The sequence below is a fragment of the Hippocampus bargibanti genome, linkage group LG10, assembly GCF_051943395.1.
Source record: "Hippocampus bargibanti isolate YZ-2025 linkage group LG10, ASM5194339v1, whole genome shotgun sequence".
Lineage (NCBI taxonomy): Eukaryota > Metazoa > Chordata > Actinopteri > Syngnathiformes > Syngnathidae > Hippocampus > Hippocampus bargibanti.
The window spans coordinates 17,296,941-17,306,094 of NC_142743.1; the positions used below are offsets into that span (position 1 = coordinate 17,296,941).

General features: G+C 39.6%; 1 long non-coding RNA gene across 2 annotated transcripts; it reads right to left on the reverse strand.

The window, feature by feature from the left end:
* Window positions 1-144: 144 nt before the first annotated feature.
* LOC148892712 (uncharacterized) lies at window positions 145-8,856 on the reverse strand. Of its 2 annotated transcripts, XR_016116205.1 has the most exons (7): window positions 8,699-8,856; window positions 6,506-6,810; window positions 5,311-5,355; window positions 4,964-5,068; window positions 2,479-2,491; window positions 1,765-1,988; window positions 145-286 (listed from the first exon to the last, which is right to left on the reverse strand). It is a non-coding gene; the product is annotated as an uncharacterized LOC148892712 (long non-coding RNA). The 2 variants fall into 2 exon arrangements; XR_016116204.1 differs by lacking the exons at window positions 145-286; window positions 1,765-1,988; window positions 2,479-2,491 and adding an exon at window positions 2,499-2,633 and having other exon boundaries at window positions 4,964-5,190.
* Window positions 8,857-9,154: the final 298 nt, after the last annotated feature.

Sequence of the window (9,154 nt, forward strand, 5' to 3'; positions counted from 1 at the left end):
TGGTTTCTGTTTCTGTTGCTCCTCGTGCAGCTTGAGATCTTGCTCTCCTCAGGAGATGAAGACGGCGCGGCCAACGTCGCAATAGCAGCCACGCAGCGCTACAGCCAATCTGTGTCAGCCTGGAGCACGGCCTTGCAGACGCTGGTTAATTTGGGCAGTGATGATGTCGGACAGCTGTTCCATGACGCGCTGGATAACATCCATCCCAAGGTACACAACCGCAACCACACAGCCGACATTCCATCCTTTCAACTTCTTCTATCTATCAGACCTCATGAAAATATGTCTGCAACATGAAATAATAGTTTAAAAAAAATGAATTCCCAGAAGGAATCAAAATTATGAAGCATTTTAAAATCTGACCACAGTGGACATACTCATATAGTCAAGAAAATAATGTATTCTTCCTTTGCGCGGCTTTTTATAAGCCACAAGCATCTTGAAATAATAATAATAATAATAATAATAATAATAATAATAAATTACATTTATAAGTGCCTTTGAAAACTCTCAAGGTCACGTAATAATAATAATAATACGTTTCATTTATTAGCGCCTTTCAAAACTCTCAAGGTCACTTTACAGTCACGGAATACGTTTTTTTTTTTCTGTGGATGAGCAGCGGCAGCCCCACGCGCAAGCGTTCACTCAACCCGGAAGTAACTCAAATAGAAAGCTAGCTAGCTAATAGATAGCATCAAGGTTCAGGCTCAAAGTCCTCATCTCTGCATTTGCATAAATATTGTCTTTAAAATAAATGAATAGACAAATAAATACATTTGTAAAAAATAGATAGCTAGTTAGCTAGCTAGATAGATAGCTAGATACTGTCACGGGACAGGTTTTTCTCTGTGGGTGAGCAGCGGCAGCCACATGCAGTGTTCACTCAACCCGGAATAACTCAAATAGATAGAAAGCTAGCTAGCTAAAAGGTAGCTAATAGATACGGTAGCTAGCTGGATACCTGGCTAGCTAGATAGCTAATAGATAGCCAGCTAGATAGCTAATAGACCGGAAATAGACAGCATAAAAATGCCTGCACTGCCAGCCTAAATGATCGTGCTTTGGAGGTATTTCTGACTGAGAGGTGATAAAATGAAAAGGTAATCATTTTTTTTATGATTTATTTCACTGCGACTTGTGCAGTTTCTCGTGAATCATATTCTGTGTCTTTGTGTTGTCATATTATTTGTTTAGTTTTTTTTTTTTTTTTAATTCAGGATGCCGCCACGAGAGTGGCTGTATTTCCAGGAGCTTCTGTATTTTGTTTTTCTACTTCTTTCTTTCCTTTCCTCTTCCTTTCATAACTTTGCTGCTGTGTTACTTCTGGGTAGAGTGAACGCTGGCGCGAATGGCTGCCGCTGCTCGCCCGCACAAGAAAAGTTCTTATCCCATGACTGTAAAGTGTCCTTGAGAGTTTTGAAAGGCACTTGGAAATTAAATGTATTATTATTATAAATGTAAAAGTATGACAAATACATGCTCCAGGGATGCATCTGGGCCGCACCCCTGCGCCATGTACGAATTTTGACAGCCACTGGCGCAATTTTGTAACTCCACTGCGCCAGCACCAGCGCAAGTCTATTACGATTAGTGTGTATCGCTTCATGATCTGCGCCACATATGACATTCTTCTGTTAAAATAGCTAAAGAAACAAATTTAATTAAACGGCAATTGAAAACTGGGAGCGTAAATGTATCTGAATGATGAAAAAGAAGCTTCTTCCTTGAACTGTGTCTTTTTGGGCGCACAGGAAAGCTTACCAATTTGGCAGCTGCAGATCCAGTGGAGCATCGCCAACCAGAATCCGAAGGAGACGGAGGCCATTTTCAAGGTTCAAATCAAATCACCCAGACAAGGCGATCCATATTGAACAGTCATTCGCGTCCACGCAACGATGATGATGATGATGATATTACTTGTGCCGGACACTTTGTTCTTCCCGCTTGTTCTCAGAGAGGTCTTTCGTCTGCGGTGTCCGCTGTTTCTGTGGAGATGAAAGAGCACTATGTTGATTGGTCCTACAGCACTGGGGGATACAAGAAAGCGAGAAAAACTTTCACAGGGTAAGTTGAACCATCGAACCATCGCAATTGTGCAAACCAAAGACTATAAAGGGCAGAATAACGTGTTTGTTTTAGTTTACAGGAGAACCGACCACTAACCAAAACTTTCTTCAGCAAAATGATACAGATTGAAAAAGAACAAGTGAGTGCATTAAATACTGTCATGTATTAAGAAAGTGGACTTTTAAAATAAAGGTGGAACCCCCAAAATCCATCTCATCATTCGTTCATTTCCAAACAATTTTGGCTAGGCAATAATGCTAAAAAAAACTGTTCATGGGTTAACTGTCACCATCATAAAACATAAATACCACTATTTTTCTGAAATGGCAAATTTTATCAACTATTATACAAGCGTAACAATAATTTCATTAGTGTAGAATAAAACAAAAATAAAGTAAACTAACTCACCCATGGGAATGGCCTGCTGGAAACATCACGGGGAGGGATGACTTGATATTTCAGTTAGATTGTACTATGACATAAAAACCTCCACTGTGGCATCCATTTTGTGGCATCACAAAAAGAAGCGTCACTTCTCAAACTTCTCAAACACCAAGTACAACCTAAAAAAAGGGAGCTTCAGGTTCCACTATCATAACCAACATTAACATACAGTTATGAAATAATAATAATAATAATAATAATAATACATTTCATTTGTAAGCGCCTTTCAAAACTCAAGGTCACTTTAAAGTCACGGGATAAGTTTTTCTGTGGGTGAGCACGGGCAGCCACACGCCAGCGTTCACTCAACCTGAAGTAACTATTTTTTAGCTAGACAGATAGCTAATAGATAGCCAATAGATAGCTAACAGAGCTAGCAAGACAGCTAATAGATAGCTAGCTAGATAGCCAGCAAGGCAGCTAACAGATAGCTAGCAAGACAGCTAATAGATAGCTAGCTAGATAGCTAGCCAGACAGCTAACAGATAGCTAGTAAATAGCAAATAGATAGCTAGCTAGTTAGCCAGCTATGTAGCCAGGTAGATAGCTGGATAGGGAGATAAAAAGAAGTGAAGAGAGGAAATAAGAATAAAGTCAAAAGAATAAACAAAAAAAGCTACATTGAATATACACCATTCATTCGAGGTGCGCCTTATACAACGGAAAATACGGTAATCACAATTTGTCCTTTTTTTGTGAAAGAAATGACTTTGGATGTCACATGTTGGGGCTGAATTTTACTTTGTAGGCCTAAATGCTGGGGGGAAGAGGCAGAGATTTGAGTTAACATGGTGTTGTTCATGCAGGAGACCCCAAAGATGGACAATCTGAGGGACTACTACGAGAGGGTCCTGCAAGAGTTCGGAACCTCTGATGAAGGTGAGATGCGTTTGGGTCAAATAGTCCACTTGGTACCGTACTATCAGGCCAACCTTTTATTATCAAGATGAAAATTGTGATTTAAACAGATAGTGGCTAATAAGCAATCTGAGTGGGGGTGTGGAAAAAAAGAGAATTGGGATGTGGCTACAACAGAAAGTAAAAATGTGAGAAAACAAGGAGTTGGTCGCCGGCTTTTTTTTTACTTTTACATGCACAAATAATACTACCTTGTAACCTGATAACACAAGAATATGTCCTATCAAAACTGCTGTCCACGAAAGTCTAAAAGACGTATTAGTTCCAGTGCCTGCATGAAACGGCCTCCCCAAAAGGTTCCAACAAAAATGGAAGCATTCTGGTTGGAGCCTTGTTACAATATTTTTTCTCTTTCTGAACTGAAAATGTGGAGCAAAGCTCACAAAAAAAAGAATATTACAACACAATACAGATTGAGGGTCAAGTATGTGAATCACCAGAAGCGTCAAGGACTGTTTTTACGGATTTTGTGCCATCTTGTCACGTATCTTTTTCACTCTGTGTCAGAGATATTTGTTCAGACACTGTGAACAAAGGCTCGAACACAGGAAGATTGTCTTTTACTGCCGGCAGGGGACGAAGCCATTCGTGACCGACGCCCAACTTCTGCCAAGCTATTTATTGAGAGTATATGCAAAATTAAGTGATACATTAGTAAAACATCCCAATACCCAACATCAATAAAACAACATAACATAGTCCTTTCCATAAACTGATAGATTTGTAACCTGGCGAATGAGCTCTTCCTGTGAAGGAGTTTACCAAGTCCTAAATTATGTCCAAGGCCAGATCTCCTGCATGAAGATGATGGTTTAACAGGCTGTGTCCGTTTACCTCAAATTGACCCGTTTTCTGTGTTTCCATTGTGGGCCTTGTGTTCGGCGGCCAACTAACCTTTGAAACTTTTAAATATGATAACTTCAATCCTGTCTATTCTCTATCACTCTGTCAAACCGTATTCATGATGTCCATGAATTGAATTTAAAGAATATGTGCATCATGACAATCAATACGCAATATGCTACTCGTTTTGCTTTCTGCATGTTGGCCATCAGGGGGCAGTATAAAACATTCCGTAATTTCTATCCATTGAAACACAAAAGACGGTGTCAAATTAAAGTGCAATGAAATCAGTTGATTTCCCTCAGAGGATAAAGAATATGTGCCAGCGAGAATTAGTGCACGAGATGTCTTCTTGTGGTTAAATAAGTTTTTTAAAGTATTAAAAGTGCCACAACAGTGATGGTAGTTTCATTAGCCAGTATCGCATTGAGTGCTAGCATGAATACGCAACTTGCTGTTCTATTTGCGTTATGTTTAGTTTGACAGTAAACTTCAACTGCGAGTGGCAATAAACGGCTTGAGGCAAGCACATTACCTCTTTTTGGCAGAATTGTTAATAATCACCAAACTTCTCTTTGTTGTATTATTTACTCCCACCATAGTTAGCACTCAGAATTAACTCATAACAGGAAGAGCTTAATATGGTGAAGACCCACGATAACAGTTTCTAATTTTGAGATTTGTTGACCTGTGCGATTGTTAAGATCTGTGGCTGCAGTACATCCAGGAGGAGATGGGACCCCTCGGGCGGCCAGAGAATTGCGGCAAGATCCATTGGAGGGCCATGAAGTTTCTGGAGGGAGAAAGCGTGGAGAGGTTCACCACCAAATATACGCTCCTGCAGACTGGACACCTCTGAGTACGATTTGAAAATGTGCAGGTTGCATGTTCTTTAATCAGCAGGAGTTGTTCAGCCTGAGGAAGCACATGAAAATGTTAGTCGCTTTTCACAATCATCCATTGGAGGCATGGATTGTTAGACCAAGTTTTACATCGTCCGCTGTCCAGATTCCAAATGTTTCCAGTTGTACTTACACTTTATATATTTGTGTAATGTTGCAAACCTACGCCAGTTGGTTCCTGTTTAAAAAAAACACACACAAAGATACCATTGAAATAAAAACGTCTAATTTGTTTTGCAAAAATGTCCTTAAACTCAGTGACGTTTATTCAAGAGGTTGTCATATGAACATATTCTCTTAAATCAAATTGTAATTCTACAAAATTCAATCCAGACATGAAGGTTGTCTTTGAGATATCGTCTCCTATTTGAGACACTTTCCCTAAAATGTCTCTTTGATACGTAAACGGATACTTGTAACTTATAAAAACAAAATAAAACACATGGAATTTGTCTGCAGTTGTCCAAAACAGTTTGTGCATTGAGATTTAATCCATTTCATTCTAGTGCTCCTTTAGGTGTCCCTAAGCAAATATATAAAAATAACAGGAACATGAATACTGTGTATGTTTTGTTTCTTAGAATTAACTCATTCACTGTCAGACGATGTGCAAAAATGTGTTCTCCAGTGTCAGGGTTTTTGTCATTGTCACTCAAATTGCAGGACCCACAGAATATTGAGTTTTAGGACTACATAAACATTCAATGCAGCGTAAGAAAATTCTTAAATTATATGGGTCTGAAGTTATATGAGTTTAAAATGAGGGTGTCCAAAATGCAATGTAATACATACATCTTGGTTTACATAGCGCTTTAACAACAGCTGAACCTGGAACAAAGCGCTAACTTGGAAAAAGGGAAATGCTGTCCCCTTGTAGAAGGGGAAAAAAACATTGCCAGGTCTGGTCAGCGCGTTATCAGAACCCAAGCAAGAAAAAACAAAACCCGAATAAATTCGGGAATGTCAGTGAATGAGTTGAGCTATGCGAACTTTCCCAGGGTTGTTTGAAATACACTAAGTAATTTTATTTTTTAGTTTGACGATAAACGTAAACTTGGGTGGCATTAAAAAGCTTGAAGTGTCTTTTTTAGATGAATATTTGCATCAGTCTTTATGATAAAGTGTGTTGAATTGCATTCACTTTGATCAAGTCTTAAAAAAGGTCAGGTAACAGCCTAAGGCACCATTTTATGTTTTTATGTATTGGTTTAAAAATATATTATGAGCAAGTCATGTGTCCATAATGACTAAAACAACAACACTGTTCATATTAAATGGACTGCATGCTGTTCCCAAATGTAAGAGGATGATTATTATGATGATTCCACCTTGCAACGTCGTTTGAATCTCCACAGTCTGCTTCAGTTTCAAATCTTCTTGACGAAGATGTAAGAGAAGAGCACTAAGATGGACGCCAACAGCAACCCAATGGCACACTGGTGGAGGCTGGTAACTTTCTCCAGCGTGTGTATGCGTTCCTCCATGGCGCTCGTATAGATGTAGTCATAGATGGAGGCTCCGATGCTCCATACCGCCCACACAGCATCCACCAGCGCCTTCATGGTGGGAGAAACCATTGAGGGGGCCGCCTGCAGCCGGGCAACCGACACAACCACCGCTCACTGGGTCTTCACTGTGATGACACACAGAGGACAACACTCAATGGCTTATGGACAATAGCTTGACACCGTAAAGAGATGCTGGACAATTAAGGTGTGTTTATAGGCCAGGCATGTCCTACTCCGGGTATGGAGGGCGACTGTCCTGCTTGTTTTCTATCTCTCCTGGCTGCAACACCTGATTCGAGTGATCAGCTGCCGCTGCTCACCCGCAGAAAGAATATTCTGTGACTGTAAAGTGTCCTTGAGAGTTTTGAAAGGTGCTTATAAATTAAATGTATGAATATTATTACTATTAAACAAACGGACTTTTAGAGACGGCTCTTTGAAGTGAATGCCTTAATAGAGGGCCGCTTATAGGCGGCGACTCCCCCCGCCCCTTTCGGTTAAAGCCGAACGTGATTGCTCAAAATCATTGGTAGAAGACACACGCACACGTGCGTACACACACGTATACACACACACCCACATAATATAAATAAAGCCACATTAATCTTAAAAAAATATCTATTTTTTGCATTTGTAATTCGCTTTACAAATCATTTTACATTATTTTTGGTAATAGAGAAATACCTCGGTTTTTGACCATAATCAGTTCCAGAAACTTGTTCGAAAACCGAAACAGCACTTTCCAGTATAATCAATATATATATTTTTAATCCGTTCCAAGTTGAGAAAACAACTTTTTAAAAGCACGTTTAAACTATTTTACAGCAAAACCATGTCATAATAGAGCAGGTAATTGGTAAAATAATATAAAAACAAAGTAACATGTTTAGTTTTCACAAATTTTAACATCAGCATCGGGACATAAAAACAACGATACACGAGAATAACGTCTGATTTTCGGAGATCTCAACCAGACAAGTGCGCTTTTTTTAATCTTGATTGAACAATACAAACACGCCTGCTCACAATGGAACGCTACAGGAGGATAACGTCCGATTTGCGGAGATCTAAGCCAAACGTCTGCTTCTTCGTGTAAAAAAAAAAACAACTTTATTCAACAATACTGCGTCGGACACGATGAGGTAGGCACGACACGAATACGTAATGTATAAGAAAGTGACATATAAGGAAGCAGAGGGTAGTCAATTGATACTTAAGTATTAGTATTATTGTATGTTACGGTAAAGTCTCGTTATATCGATATTCAAGGGAGTCCGAAAAAATATCAATATAACCGGGACTATCGATATATCCGACCCTGTTTGCATGTAATTTTCTCCGTGCGTGCATAGAAATAGTATCGATATAACCAGGACTATCGATATATCCGATATCGATATAACGAGACTTTACTGTATATATATTATTGTTATTGTTATTGTTATAGTAGTATTGAGAACCGAATTTCGGTTGTATACCGGGGCATAAAAAACACAAAATCTTTGGTTGAAATCGAATTGGATGAATTGGTGACTGTAAATTAATTTAAGCAACAAAAAAACTGAGGAGTATTTGGGAGCGGAGTGAGCCAGCTCTTTTTATTGAGCCAAGCCAAAAGAACCGGCTCTCTAAAAAAGGTCCGCAATCCCCATCACAAGCAGCTCTGGGGCAGCATTAGAACAGTCCTAATTATTTGAATCAGGTGTGTTGGTCCTGGGAGAGCTGGAAAACAAGCAGGGGACCCTGGAGGACCGAACATTTTTATAGTCGGGCAAAAAATAAAACCAAGTTTCAATCACTAAAGTTGATATTGTTCAGTAAATTCATGAGGACTCAATGGTGGTAATTAGACCATCACACAAACGCAGTTTCCTTGTAAATGTTCAACCACGTCTCCCTCGTTGTGACGTCATGTTGGCGAAACGAGTGAGCTCACTGTGGAACAGATGATGACCAAGAAAGCTGGCTGACATTTGGGAGTTTTTCAGTTAGAACAAAGAGGCCTAAACTCACCAACACGCGACAAATGTGGACGCGGTGATCGATACGTAGAGGGACATCCGTCCAAAATGGTTCCAGATTCAGCAAATAATGTGATTTAGTTGATTGAAACGTCGACCGGTTGTTTGTTTCACTCGCTGACACTTTTGACAGGCGGCTTCACTATTAAGCTGTTTGAGAGCACGCTGATCAGTTCCGGTAGTGCCTTTCAATGTAAAGTACACTTACGCATACATACACGCGTCTTGAAATTGAACATCAATAGTTTTAGAAGAAACTCAAGATAAAGTTACGCTATTACACCCACTTATACGTGGAACGTGGCCTTGTTAGATAGAACAGAAAGCCAAAAAGGAAAAGAGGGGCCGGAGAAAACAAGAGATGTAAAGCATGTGTTTTACTCTTGTAGTATGTGTCTTATGGTATACACATCTCGATGTCTGATGGAGAGACAAACCTGTGGCGAGA